A 13,641-nucleotide genomic window follows, 5' to 3' on the forward strand; every position below is an offset into this window, starting at 1 on the left:
ATGAAGATGTGTTTGTCCGCTTTGGGTTTGAGCTTCTCCGGCTGAAGCCTTAAGCATCGCAGCCCCAAACATTAAGAAGTGACAACTTTGATTTCTTGCCAAACCAATGTTCACACAACGTCGTTTCAACGGACTTAGATGGTGTCCTATCTAAAGTGAATGCAGCTGTCTCTAACGCATAACCTCAAAATGAAAATGGTAGATTGGTAAGAGACATCATACATCGCACCATATCTCATAGGGTTCGATTACGATGTCCGGACACACCATTACCTTGTGGTGTTCCAGGTGGCTTCAACTATAAAACAATTCCACAATGTCTTAAGTGATTGCCAAACTCATAACTCAGAAAATCCCCTTTTGATCAGATCGTAGGAACATGATCTTATTGTTATGATGATTCTTAACTTCACTCTGAAATCGCTTGAACTTTTCAAACGTTTCAAACTTGTGCTTCATTAAGTAGATATACCTATATCTACCCAAATCGTCAGTGAAGATGAGAAAATAGCGATATCCACCGCACGCTTCAATTCTCATTGGATCACACGCATCAGCATGCATGATTTCCAACAAGTCACTTGCCCATTTCACTATACCTGAAAACAGGGTCTTAGTCATCCTGCCCATGAGGCATGGCTCGCATGTGTCAAGCGATTCAAAAATCAAGTGACTCCAAACATCCATCGACATGGAGTTTCTTCATGCATCTTACGCCAATATGACCTAAGCGGCAGTGCCCCAAGAAACTGGTACTATCATTATTAACTCTACATCCTTTGGCGTGAACATGTGTATTATCACGACCGAGATTCAATGAACCATTCACATAGGGTGCATGACCATGAAAGGTATTATTCATGTAAACAGAATAACCATTATTCTCTAATTTAAATGAATAACCGTATTGCAATGAACATGATCTAATCATATTCATGCTCAACGTAGACACCTGATAACATTTATCTAGGTTCAATACTAATCCCGAAGGCAGATGGAGCGCGCGATGGTGATCTCATCAACTTTGGAAACACTTCCAACACACATCGTCACCTCGCCCTTAGCTAGTCTCCGTTTAGTCCGTAGCTTTTGCTTCAAGTCACCAATAATAGCAACTGAACCGGTATCCAATACCCAGGTGCTACTAGGAGTACTAGTGAGGTACACATTAATAACACGTATATACTTTGTTGAAGTTGCCAGCCTTCTTATCTATCATACATTTGGGGTAATTCCGCTACCAGTGACTGTTCCCCTTACAATAGACGCACTCAGTCTCGGGTTTGGGTTCAACCTTGGGTTCCTTCACTGGAGCGGCAACTGGTTCGCCATCCATGAAGTTTCCCTTTTAGCCCTTGCCCTTCTTGAAACCAGTGGTCTTGTTAAACCATCAACACTTGATGCTCCTTCTTGATTTCTACCTTTTGCGGTCTTAACCACCGCGAACAGCTCCGGGATCAACTCCATCCCTTGCATGTCATAGTTCATCACGAAGATCTAGTAGCTTAGTGATAGTGGCTAGAGAACTCTATCAATCACTATCTTATCTGGAAGTTAAACTCCCACTTGATTTAAGTGATTGTAGCACCCAGACATTCTAAGCACATGCTCACTAGCTGAGCTATTCTCCTCCATCTTGTTGGCAAAAGAACTTGTGAGAGGTCTCACACCTCTCAACACGGGCATGAGCCTGAAATCCCAATTTCAGCTCTTGGAACATCTCATATGTTCTATGGCGTTCAAAACGTCATTGGAATCCCGATTCTAAGCCGTAAAGTATGGTGCACTAAACTATCAAGTAGTCATCAGGATGTGTCTGTCAGGTGTTCACAACATTCACAGACGACGTTGTAGGGGTTTGCACATCGAGCGGTGCATCAAAGACGCAAGCCTTCTGTGTAGCAGTGAGGACACTCCTTGGACTACGGACCTAGTCCGCATCATTGCTTACAATATCTTTCAACTTAATCTTTCTCTAGGAACGTATTGAAACAGGGAGCTACAACGTGAGCTATTTATCTACAACATATTTGCAAAGACAATTTAGACTATGTGCATGATAATTGAGTTCATCTAATCAAACTATTTAATGAACTCCCACTCAGATAGACATCCCTCTAGTCATCTAAGTGAAACATGATCCGAATCGACTAGGCCGTGTCCGATCATCACATGAGACGGACTAGTCATCAACGGTGAACATCTCATGTTGATCGTATCTTCTATACGACTCATGTTTGACCTTTCGGTCTTCCGTGTTCCGAGGCCATGTCTGTACATGCTAGGCTCGTCAAGTCAACCTAAGTGTATTGTGTGTGTAAATCTGGCTTACACCCGTTGTATTCGAACGTTAGAATCTATCACACCCGATCATCACGTGGTGCTTCGAAACGACAAACCTTCGCAACGGTGCACAGTTAGGGGGAACACTTTTCTTGAAATTTTAGTGAGGGATAATCTTATTTAAGCTACCGTCGTTCTAAGCAAATAAGATGTAAAACATGATAAACATCACATGTAATCAAATAGTGACATGATATGGCCAATATCATTTTGCTCCTTTTGATCTCCATCTTCGGGGCTCCATGTTCATCGTTGTCACCGGCATGACACCATGATCTCCATCATCATGATCTCCATCATCGTGTCTTCTTGAAGTTGTCTCGTCATCTATTACTTCTACTACTATGGCTAACACTTTAGCAATAAAGTAAAGTAATTGCATGACGTTTATGTTGACCCGCAGGTCATAAATAAATTAAGACAATTCATATGGCTCCTGCCGGTTGTCATACTCATCGACATGCAAGTCGTGATTCCTATTACAAGAACATGATCAATCTCATACATCACATATATCATTCATCACATCCTTTTGGCCATATCACATCACAAGGCATATGCTGCAAAAACAAGTTAGACGTCCTCTAATTGTTGTTGCAAGTTTTTACGTGGCTGCTATAGGTTTCTAGCAAGAACGTTTCTTACCTACGCGAAAACCACAACGTGATATGCCAATTTCTATTTACCCTTCATAAGGACCCTTTTCATCGAATCCGATCCGACTAAAGTGGGAGAGACAGACACCCGCTAGCCACCTTATGCAACTAGTGCATGTCAGTCGGTGGAACCAGTCTCACGTAAGAGTACATGTAAGGTCGGTCCGGGCCGCTTCATCCCACGATGCCGCCGAATCAAGATAAGACTAGTAACGGCAAGTAAATTGACAATATCCGCGCCCACAATTGCTTTGTGTTCTACTCGTGCATAGAAACTATGCATAGACCTAGCTCATGATGCCACTTTTGGGGATCGTAGCAGAAATTCAAAATTTTCTGCGGATTACCAAGATCAATCTATGGAGTAATCTAGCAACGAGGGGAAGGAGAGTGCATCTACATACCCTTGTAGATCGCTAAGCGGAAGCGTTCAAGTGAACGGGGTTGATGGAGTCGTACTCGTCGTGATCCAAATCATCGATGGCACCTCCGCGTTCAACACACGTACGGTTGGGAGACGTCTCCTCCTTCTTGATCCAGCAAGGTGAGAGGAGAAGTTGAGGGAAAACTCCGACAGCACGATGGCGTGGTGGTGATGGAGCTCGTGGTTCTCCGGCAGGGCTTCGCCAAGCACTACGGAGGAGGATGAGGTGTTGGAGGAGGAAGAGGGCTGCGCCAGGGGAAGGGTGCGGCTGCCCTCTCTCTCCCTCACTATATATAGGGGAAGGGAGGAGGGGGAGGCGCCCTAGGGTTCCCCAGGGGAGGGGCGGCGGCCACAGGGGAAACCCTAGATGGGTTTGGGCGCCCTCACCCCCTAGGAAACTTGCCCCCCAAGCCGGGAGGGGCGGCTGCCCTAGGGGTGGCGCCCCCACCTCTCCTGGTTACGTGAGATGGGGTGGGAGGGGCGCTCAGCCCCTTAGTGGGCTGATGTTCCCTCTCCCCTTGGCCCATAAGGCCCCCAACGCTTGCCGGGGCCTCCGAAACCCCTTTCGGACACGCTGGTCATCACCTGGTACCCCCGGAACAATTCCAGACTCCAATACCCTTCGTCCAATATACCGATCTTCACCTCCGGACTATTCCGGAGCTCCTCGTCATGTCCGGGATCTCATCCGGGACTCCGAACAATCTTCGGTAACCACATACTATTTCCCATAACAACTCTAGCGTCACCGAACCTTAAGTGTATAGACCCTACGGGTTCGGGAACCATGCAGACATGACCGAGACAACTCTCCGGCCAATAACCAACAGCGGGATCTGGATACCCATGTTGGCTCCCACATGTTCCACGATGATCTCATCAGATGAACCACGATGTCGAGGATTCAATCAATCCCGTATACAATTCCCTTTGTCCAGCGGTATTGTACTTTCCCGAGATCCGATCGTCGGTATCCGATACCTTGTTCAATCTCGTTACCGGCAAGTCTCTTTACTCGTTCCGTAACACATCATCCCGTGATCAACTCCTTGGTCACATTGTGCACATTATGATGATGTCCTACCGAGTGGGCCCAGAGATACCTCTCCGTTACACGGAGTGACAAATCCCAGTCTCGATTCGTGCCAACCCAACAGACACTTTCAGAGATACCTGTAGTGAACCTTTATAGCCACCCAGTTACATTGTGATGTTTGGCACACCCAAAGCACTCCTACGGTATCCAGGAGTTGCACAATCTCACGGTCTAAGGAAATGATACTTGACATTAGAAAAGCTTTAGCATACGAACTACACGATCTTTGTGCTAGGCTTAGGATTGGGTCTTGTCCATCACATCATTCTCCTAATGATGTGATCCCGTTATCAACGACATCCAATGTCCATGGTCAGGATACCGTAACCATCTGTTGATCAACGAGCTAGTCAACTAGAGGCTTACTAGGGACATGGTGTTGTCTATGTATCCACACATGTATCTGAGTTTCCTATCAATACAATTATAGCATGGATAATAAACGATTATCATGAACAAGGAAATATAATAATAACCAATTTATTATTGCCTCTAGGGCATATTTCCAACAAGTGTTTTGTGCTAAAAAGTGAAAATTTCAACGTTTTGCAGTCACTACCAGCAAGTAATAGCACTGAATATTATTTTAAATAGAATATGAAATCAAGCTTTCAGCTGCATCTTTTAGCATCCTAGCGCTCTCATCAACTTCAGAGTTACCACTGGGGTCACTTTTCTCAAGAAATCTGGAAAGAAGCGAGGATTCTCAAGTAAGATAAGTCTGCTTACAAAAATTTGTCAACTGGAAAGTAGATAAGAGACTCATGAAGTAAGAAGACATGCCTACATATTATACATAGCAGGCTTCTGACTTCTCTGATTCTTCAAGCCTTGAGGCTGTGAAACATCTATGCTATGTCGCCACCTTCATTTGATTAGGTACATTCAGATTCAGTTTGTTTATTACTTTATGGATGCTTCTCTTCTCATTGCAGTGTTGGGCAATTTGATGAGAAATTATCTTCTCTTTGACGGTCCAGGTTCAGCGTTCACTGCTATGAAAGAAGAAGGCATAGATTTGCCTTGTGGAATTTCCAGTAGAATGGCAGTGAGAACGAGTAAATATCTATGATAGACAAGATCGCGCCGACTTAGGCTACAATTTCACTATAAATTTGGATGCTGTTAAATCCTTTCTCCTACGATTTTAATCAGTGGTCATGAGTAACAGTACTAAATTTTCAACTGATTTGAAGAGGCGCATGTTTCATCATTGTTATCATTCTTTCTTACTAAGTGCTTGTTCATTTGTTTTTTAATTATATTGATGCTACTTTGCTTGTGTCAAAAGAATTAATATAATTTCTGTTTTCCATATTGATAAACAACTCCCTTGACAAGCACAACTATAGTATGCTACCCACTATGTTGTTTACTTGTTTTGCTATTCAGTACATGTGAGATTCATGTTTGTACTTCACAACAAGAGTAAACTTTATTGATTTAACTTCTACGCTGGTTGTATCTCGTTCGTGGGAAGATCAGAAATTGATTGAGCATGATGTGTCACCTTATTTGAACTCCGTTTGTCAGATATTTTTCACCTGAAGCATTATCATCTAGGAAGTACACCAAGAATTACGAAAACATCAGGCCATTTGAGAGTGGGGGTTAAACATCCCTGGAGTTCTTCTCCCTTAAATCTTACTGCAGCCTTTTTATTCACATTTCCTGTTGTGTAGTTGGTGACTACGAGGAATTGTTATCCACTTGAGAAAATAAATATTAAATCGATGATGCTCTCAAAAGTAAAATGACTTTCTGATCTGGATAGTGACAATCTGAGCACCAATATAAAACTTATAAACATTTTTCCATGTTTGTTATAAGGATCTTTTCATTTTCCTTGTATATTAAACTTGAGAATATTATTCCACATTACTTCAACCATTCCTTTTTATGTGTTTGCAGTATGATTGTATGGTTCTCACTCAAAGTAGAGGCCCAACAAACTTTTTTTAAGTAGGAGTCTAAAACTACAAATCCATCTATTCCTAGATGGAGCGGGTTGGAGTTGAGCCTACAATTGAGCGGGTAGTTCGGTGGCACTGGCATCTAGGTGAAAGTTTATAGGATGGTTAGTAAAGCAAATTTGTTCATGAGGAAATGTGCTGGCAAAACATTGAGTCAGAGTGCAAGTCAAATGCTCTTAAAAATTTGTCACTTTTCTTTAATTACAATTTTTTTTAGTTAGCATTGATTTACAAAATAAAATCATGCGGCCTTTTTGCCCTCTCATCAACCATTGTATTTTTGAGTCGTATCAGTCTATGTAAAAGAATTCAGTACCTTATGTTTTGTATATTTGGAAATGTCTAAAGGCGTGGTGTTACATATAACTGTATGTTATGCTTGCCTATGACTTTCCCCGTAGCCTTAGTATGGTCATCGTTTCTCTTTCATATCCTTAATCTTAAATTTAAAAATATGAACCATTGCGTTGTGCTAAAATTTACCATTATTATTTGATTTATTTATAGGCAATAGTTCTTCTAGAAACAAAAATGTAAATTTCGTGTAACAAGCTAAAATTGAATCTTCTCTGTTGCAGTTGGGAACATGTCACATGACTACTGAGCTGGCATTATTTGCAAATTCTGTTAGTTGACAATGTTGATGTGTATCTTTGACGCCATTCAATTTGAACCACCAAATAATAGAAGTTGTTCGATTGATACAATATTTTTGGGTTTCTAAGCACATGCTTATTTATTTTGTATTCGCTCTAACGCATGGTCTTCTATGCTTATACAAAATGTCAACCACTAGAAAACCACTAAAATTTGTATGCCTCATTGCAACGCACGGGCCCTTGTGCTAGTAGTATATTTATATGTGAAACCTCTCTTTATTTATTACTTCCTATTAATTTCAACAATGGCCAAAACTATGTTTGTCAATTCTCAACAAATTTTATTCATCACACTATTTATATGTGAAGTCAATACTCTCCATAAGATCATTATATAATCTTTTTATTTCTTTTATTCTTTTATTTTTCTCAAGATCATAGCAAGAAAACAAATCCCTCAACTCAAAACTACTCTTTATTATATAACTTACAGACTTGATTACATAGATAGAACTCAAAGAAAAGCTCAAAACTAGATCATACTAAAAACTTTTATTCTACTAAATCAAGATATAACTAAAAGGATCGAACTAAGAAAAACAATAAAGGTAAAGATTTGATGGTGATACGATACCGGGGCACCTCCCCCAAACTTGGCACAAGCCAAGGGGAGTGCCCATACCCATATACTCATGTATCCTTCTTCGGAGGTGGTGATGATGGAGTTGATGATGCGGGGAGCTTATCCCCCGTCTTCCAAGGCATAGGTTCACCATCATAAGGTGATGATCGAGTCTCCAAGATCCTCAAATCTACAACCAAACTCATCCTCTTAAATATGTATTCATACTCACAATTTTTCTTTTGGAGGTCATAGATCTAGGCTTGGAGATGCTCGATTTTCTCGTGAAGCTTGAAGATGGCCTCTCCGATGTTCTTGGCGTCCAACTTGTGGTCACGAGTAAATTGCATGATCATGGAGTGATTGGCGTTGAGCCCGCGTTCCACCATCCCTTGTCACTTGAAGACTTCCTGCTCCATTGCTTCGAGCCTTGTCTCCATGCTTCGGGTCCTCCTTGGCCCTTGAACATCATGGATGTGCAGCACCCCTCATGCATCTCAATGGTTTGCGGGTGTTGCAGCACCTCCGCAAGGTATTGATGACCTTCTCAAATAACTTGCCCTTTGGAGCACTTCGGGGCGTCATAGCGATCTAGATCCATCAGAAAAATAGCTTGCAATGACAACTGATGATTTTGTTATGGTACGGTGGTCAAAACCTTTGGGAGATTATATAATGTATTTTACCGACCAAAAGAAGTATACAGCAAGAAAATGGAGTCCGGAGGGCACACGAGGTGGCCACAAGCCTCGGAGGCGCGCCCAAGGGGGTAGGGCACGCCCCCAAGGCTTGTCGCCTCCTCGTGCACTTTTCGGACTACTTTTTATTTTCTTAATTTTTAAATATTTCAAAACAGAGTAAAATTGCCATTGGAAAAGTTTTGGAGTCGGTTTACTTACCGTATCACATACATATTCCTTTTCGGGAGTCTGGAATGTTCTCGTAGGTCTCCCTTATGTACTCCTCTGGAGTTATGGTATTAACAATATTGGTTTCAACATTTATGGGAGTACCTGATATATAATGTTTGATTCTTTGCCCGTTTACCACCTTCGGGTTATTGCCTTAAGCATTGTTGATTTTGATGGCACCGGAACGATAAACTTCCTCGATAATGTAAGGACTTTCCGACTTAGAGAGAAGTTTTCATGCAAAAAATCTTAAACGAGAGTTTTATAGCAAGACATGGTCACCCACATTAAATTCATGCTTTTGTATCCTTTTGTCATGCCATCTTTTTAACTTTTTCTTTAAACAACTTGGCATTTTCATAGGCTTGGCTTCTCCATTCATCAAGAGAGCTAATGTCAAACAACCTCTTCTCACTGGCAAATTTGAAATCATAGTTGAGCTCTTTAATTGCCCAATAAGTTTTATGTTCTAGTTCAAGAGGTAAGTGACATGCTTTTCCGTAAACCATTTTATATGGAGACATACCCATAGGGTTTTTATATGCAGTTCTATAAGCCCATAATGCATTATCAATTTTCTTAGACCAATTCTTTCTAGATCTATTAATAGTCTTTTGCAAAATCAATTTTATTTCTCTATTACTCAGTTCTACTTGACCACTAGACTCAGGGTGATAAGGAGATGCAATTATATGGTTAACATCATACATAGCAAGCAATTTTTGGAAAGCACCATGAATAAAGTGTGAACCACCATCAGTCATTAAATATCTAGGGACTCCAAACCTCGGAGAAATAACTTCTTTAAGCATTTTAATAGAAGTGTTATGATCAGCACTACTAGTTGGAATAGCTTCTACCCAGTTAGTAACATAATCAACAACAACCAAAATATGTGTATACCCACTAGAGGAAGGAAAAGATCCCATATAATCAATGCCCCAAACATCAAATGGTTCAATAATAAGTGAATAACTCATAGGCATTTCCTGATGTCTACTAATACTACCAACTCTTTGACATTCATCACAATATAAGACAAACTTACGGGCATCTTTGAAGAGTGTAGGCCAATAAAAACCAGACTGTAATACCTTGTGTGCAGTTCTATCTCCAGCATGGTGTCCTCCGTAGGCCTCGGAATGACACTTGTGTAGGATCTGTTCCTGTTCATGCTCAGGTACACAACGTCTGATAACACCATCTACTCCATCTTTATAAAGGTGTGGGTCATCCCAAAAGTAGTGTCTTAAATCATAGAAAAACCTTTTCTTTTGCTGGTATGTGAAACTAGGTGGTATAAATTTAGCAACAATGTAATTAGCATAATCAGCATACCATGGAGTACTACAAGAAGCATTTATGACCGCTAATTGTTCATCAGGAAAGCTATCATCAATAGGTAGTGGGTCATCAAGAATATTTTCTATCCTAGACTAGTTGTTTGCTACGGGGTTCTCAGCTCCCTTTCTATCAATAATATGCAAATCCAATTCTTGTAGCAAGAGAACCCATCTAATAAGTCTAGGTTTAGCATCTTTCTTTTCCATAAGATATATAATAGCAGCATGATCAGTGTGAACAGTTACTTTGGAATCAACAATATAAGATCTGAACTTGGCACAAGCAAATACAACTGCTAAAAATTCATTTTCAATAGTAACATAATTTCTTTGAGCACTGTCTAGAGTTTTACTAGCATAATGGATAACATTTAATTTCTTATCAACTCTTTGACCTAGAGTAGCACCAACAGCATAATCACTAGTATCACACATAATTTCAAAGGGTAGGTTCCAATCAGGTGGTTGAACAATAGGTGCAGAAATTAAGGCTTTCTTAATAAATTCAAACGCTTCTTCAAAATCATCATCAAAAACAAATGGAACATCTTTTTTGCAAAATATTAGTGAGAGGCCTAAAAAATTTAGAGAAGTCTTTAATAAATCTCCTATAGAAACCAGCATGACCAAGGAAACTTCTTGTACCTTTGACATCTTTAGGACACGACATTTTTTCAATAGCATCAACTTTACCTTTATCCACTTCAATACCTCTTTCAGAGATTTTGTGCCCCAATACAATACCTTCATTAAGCATAAAGTGGTACTTCTCCCAATTCAAGACAAGATTAGTTTCTTCACATCTCTGCAAAACTCGATCTAGGTTGCTTAAGCAAGCATCAAAAGAAGTTCCGTAAACGGAGAAGTCATCCATGAAAATCCTAACAATCTTTTCACAAAATTCAGAGAATATAGCAGTCATTCATCTTTGAAAGGTAGCAGGTGCATTACATAAACCAAAAGGCATACATCTATAAGCAAAGGTACCAAAAGGGCATGTAAAACTAGTTTTTTATTGATCCTCTTGTGACACAGGTATTTGAGAAAAAACAGAATAACCATCTAGAAAGGAAAAGTGTGTATGTTTGGATAGTCTTTATAGAATTTGGTCAATAAAAGGTAGAGGATAATGATATTTCCTAGTAGCTTTGTTTAATTTTCCAAAATCAATTACCATTCTATAACCTGTAACAATTCTTTGCGGAAGCAATTCATTTTTATCATTAGGAACTATAGTACTACCTCCCTTCTTATGGACACAATGAACAGGATTTACCCATCTACTATCAGCAATAGGATAGATTATATACCTTCTTCTAGAAGCTTTAATATTTCATTTCTTACCACTTCTGTCATCAACAACTAGTTTAGCATGAGGCTCCATATTAATTTTATGCTGACATAGAGTGGGACTAATGCCCTTAAGATCATCTAGAGTATATCCAATAGCAACACGGTGCTTCTTCAGAGTTTTCAATAACTTCTTTTCTTCATGCTCTGAAAGGTTTGCACTAACAATAATAAGATATATCTTCTTTTCATCAAGATAAGCATATTTCAAAGTATCAGGTAATTGTTTAAGATCAATCACGGGATCACTCTTGGGTGGTAGAGGATCTCCAAGAACCTCAACAGGCAAATTGTGTTTCAAAACAGGCATCTGTTTAATGAATATTTCATCTATTTCATTTCTTTCATCCATGAACATGTCATTTTCATGGTCTATCAAGTATTGTTCTAAAGGATCAGTACGAGGCACGACAATAGAAGCAAGACCAATAATTTCATCCTTACTAGGCAATTCTTTATCATGGGATTGCCTACGAAATTTGGAGAAATTAAACTCATGAGACACATCCCCGAAACTTACACTAACAACTTCTTTCTCACAATCTATCTTAGCATTAACAATGTTCAAGAAAGATCTACCAAATATAATGGGACAAGAATCATCTTGTGGGGAACCAAGAACAAGAAAATAGTAGGGTATTTTATTTTCCCACACAAGACTTCAACATCTCTAACAATCCCAATTGGTGAGATAGTATCTCTATTACCAACTTAATAGTAGAATCAATATCTTCTATTTCAGTAGGTGAAATATCATTAAAAATGTCTTGGTATAAAGTAAAAGGAATTGCACTCACACTAGCACCCAAATCACATAAGCCATGATAACAATGATCTCCTATTTTAACAAAAACAACAGGCATGCCAACAATAGGTCTATGTTTATCCTTATTATCGGGTTTAGTGAACCCACAAGTATAGGGGGTCGCAACAGTTTTCGAGGGTAGAGTATTCAACCCAAATTTATAGATTCGACACAAGGGGAGCCAAAGAATATTTGAAGGTATTAGCAGCTGAGTTGTCAATTCAACCACACCTGGAGATTAATTATCTGCAGCAAAGTGATCAGTAGCAAAGTAGTATGATAGTTTTGATAGTAGTGACAACAGCAATAGTAACAGTAACAGTGACAACAGTATTTTTGTAGCAAGTGCAACAGTAATGATAGCAGTAGTAACTTAGCAAGAACAATATAGGATAAATTCGTAGGCATTGGATCGGTGACTTGTTGGATGATATTCATCATGAGACAGTTATAACCTAGGGCGATACTGCACTAGCTCCAGTTCATTAATATAATGTAGCCATGTATCCTGTAAATAGTCATACATGCTTATGGAAAGAACTTGCATGACATCTTTTTTCCTACCCTCCCGTGGCAGCGGGGTCCATATTGGAACCTAAGGGATATTAAGGCCTCCTTTTAATAGAGAACTGGAACAAAGCATTAACACATAGTGAATAGATGAACTCCTCAAACTACGGTCATCACCGGGAGTGGTCCCGACTATTATCACTCCGGGGTTGCCGGATCATAACACGTAGTAGGTGACTATAACTTGCAAGATTGGATCTAGAACATGGATATAATGGTGATAACATAAACAGTTCAGATCTGAAATCATGGCACCCGGGCCCAATGTGACAAGCATTAAGCATAGCAAAGTCATAGCAACACCAATCTTAGAACATAGTGGATACTAGGGATCAAGCCCTAACAAAACTAACTCGATTACATGATGAATCTCATCCAACTCCTCACCGACCAGCAAGCCTACGAAGGAATTACTCACTCCCGGTGGGGAGCATCATGGAATTGGCGATGGAGAAGGGTTGGTGATGACAAAGAACGAAGATCCCCCTCTCCGGAGCCCCAAACGGACTCCAGATCAGGCCTCCTGATGAAGAACAGGAGGTGACAGCGGCTCCGTCTCATGGATCACGATAATTCTATCTCCCTGTTTTTTCTGGAAAAATAGAATTTTATAGCGTCGGTTTCAGGGTCTGTGGGGCCACTAGGTGGGGACAACCCACCTGGGCACGCCTGGTGAGGGGGGCGCGCCCTGGTGGGTTGTGCCCACCCAGGTGCCCCCCTCCAGTAGGTTTTGGCTCCAGAAATTCTCTTATTTGTTATAAAAATTCCTTGCAAAGTTTCGTTCCATTCTGAGAACTTTTATTTCTAAACTAAAACAACACCATGGTAGTTTTGTTGAAAACAGCGTCAGTCCGGGGTTAGATTCATTCAAATCATGCAAATTAGAGTCCAAAACAAGAGGAAAAGCGTTAGGAAAAGTAGACACGTAGGAGACGTATCAACTCCCCCA

Source organism: Triticum urartu, chromosome 3A (assembly GCF_056163025.1).
Source record: "Triticum urartu cultivar PI428250 chromosome 3A, HENAU_Tu73, whole genome shotgun sequence".
NCBI lineage: Eukaryota > Viridiplantae > Streptophyta > Magnoliopsida > Poales > Poaceae > Triticum > Triticum urartu.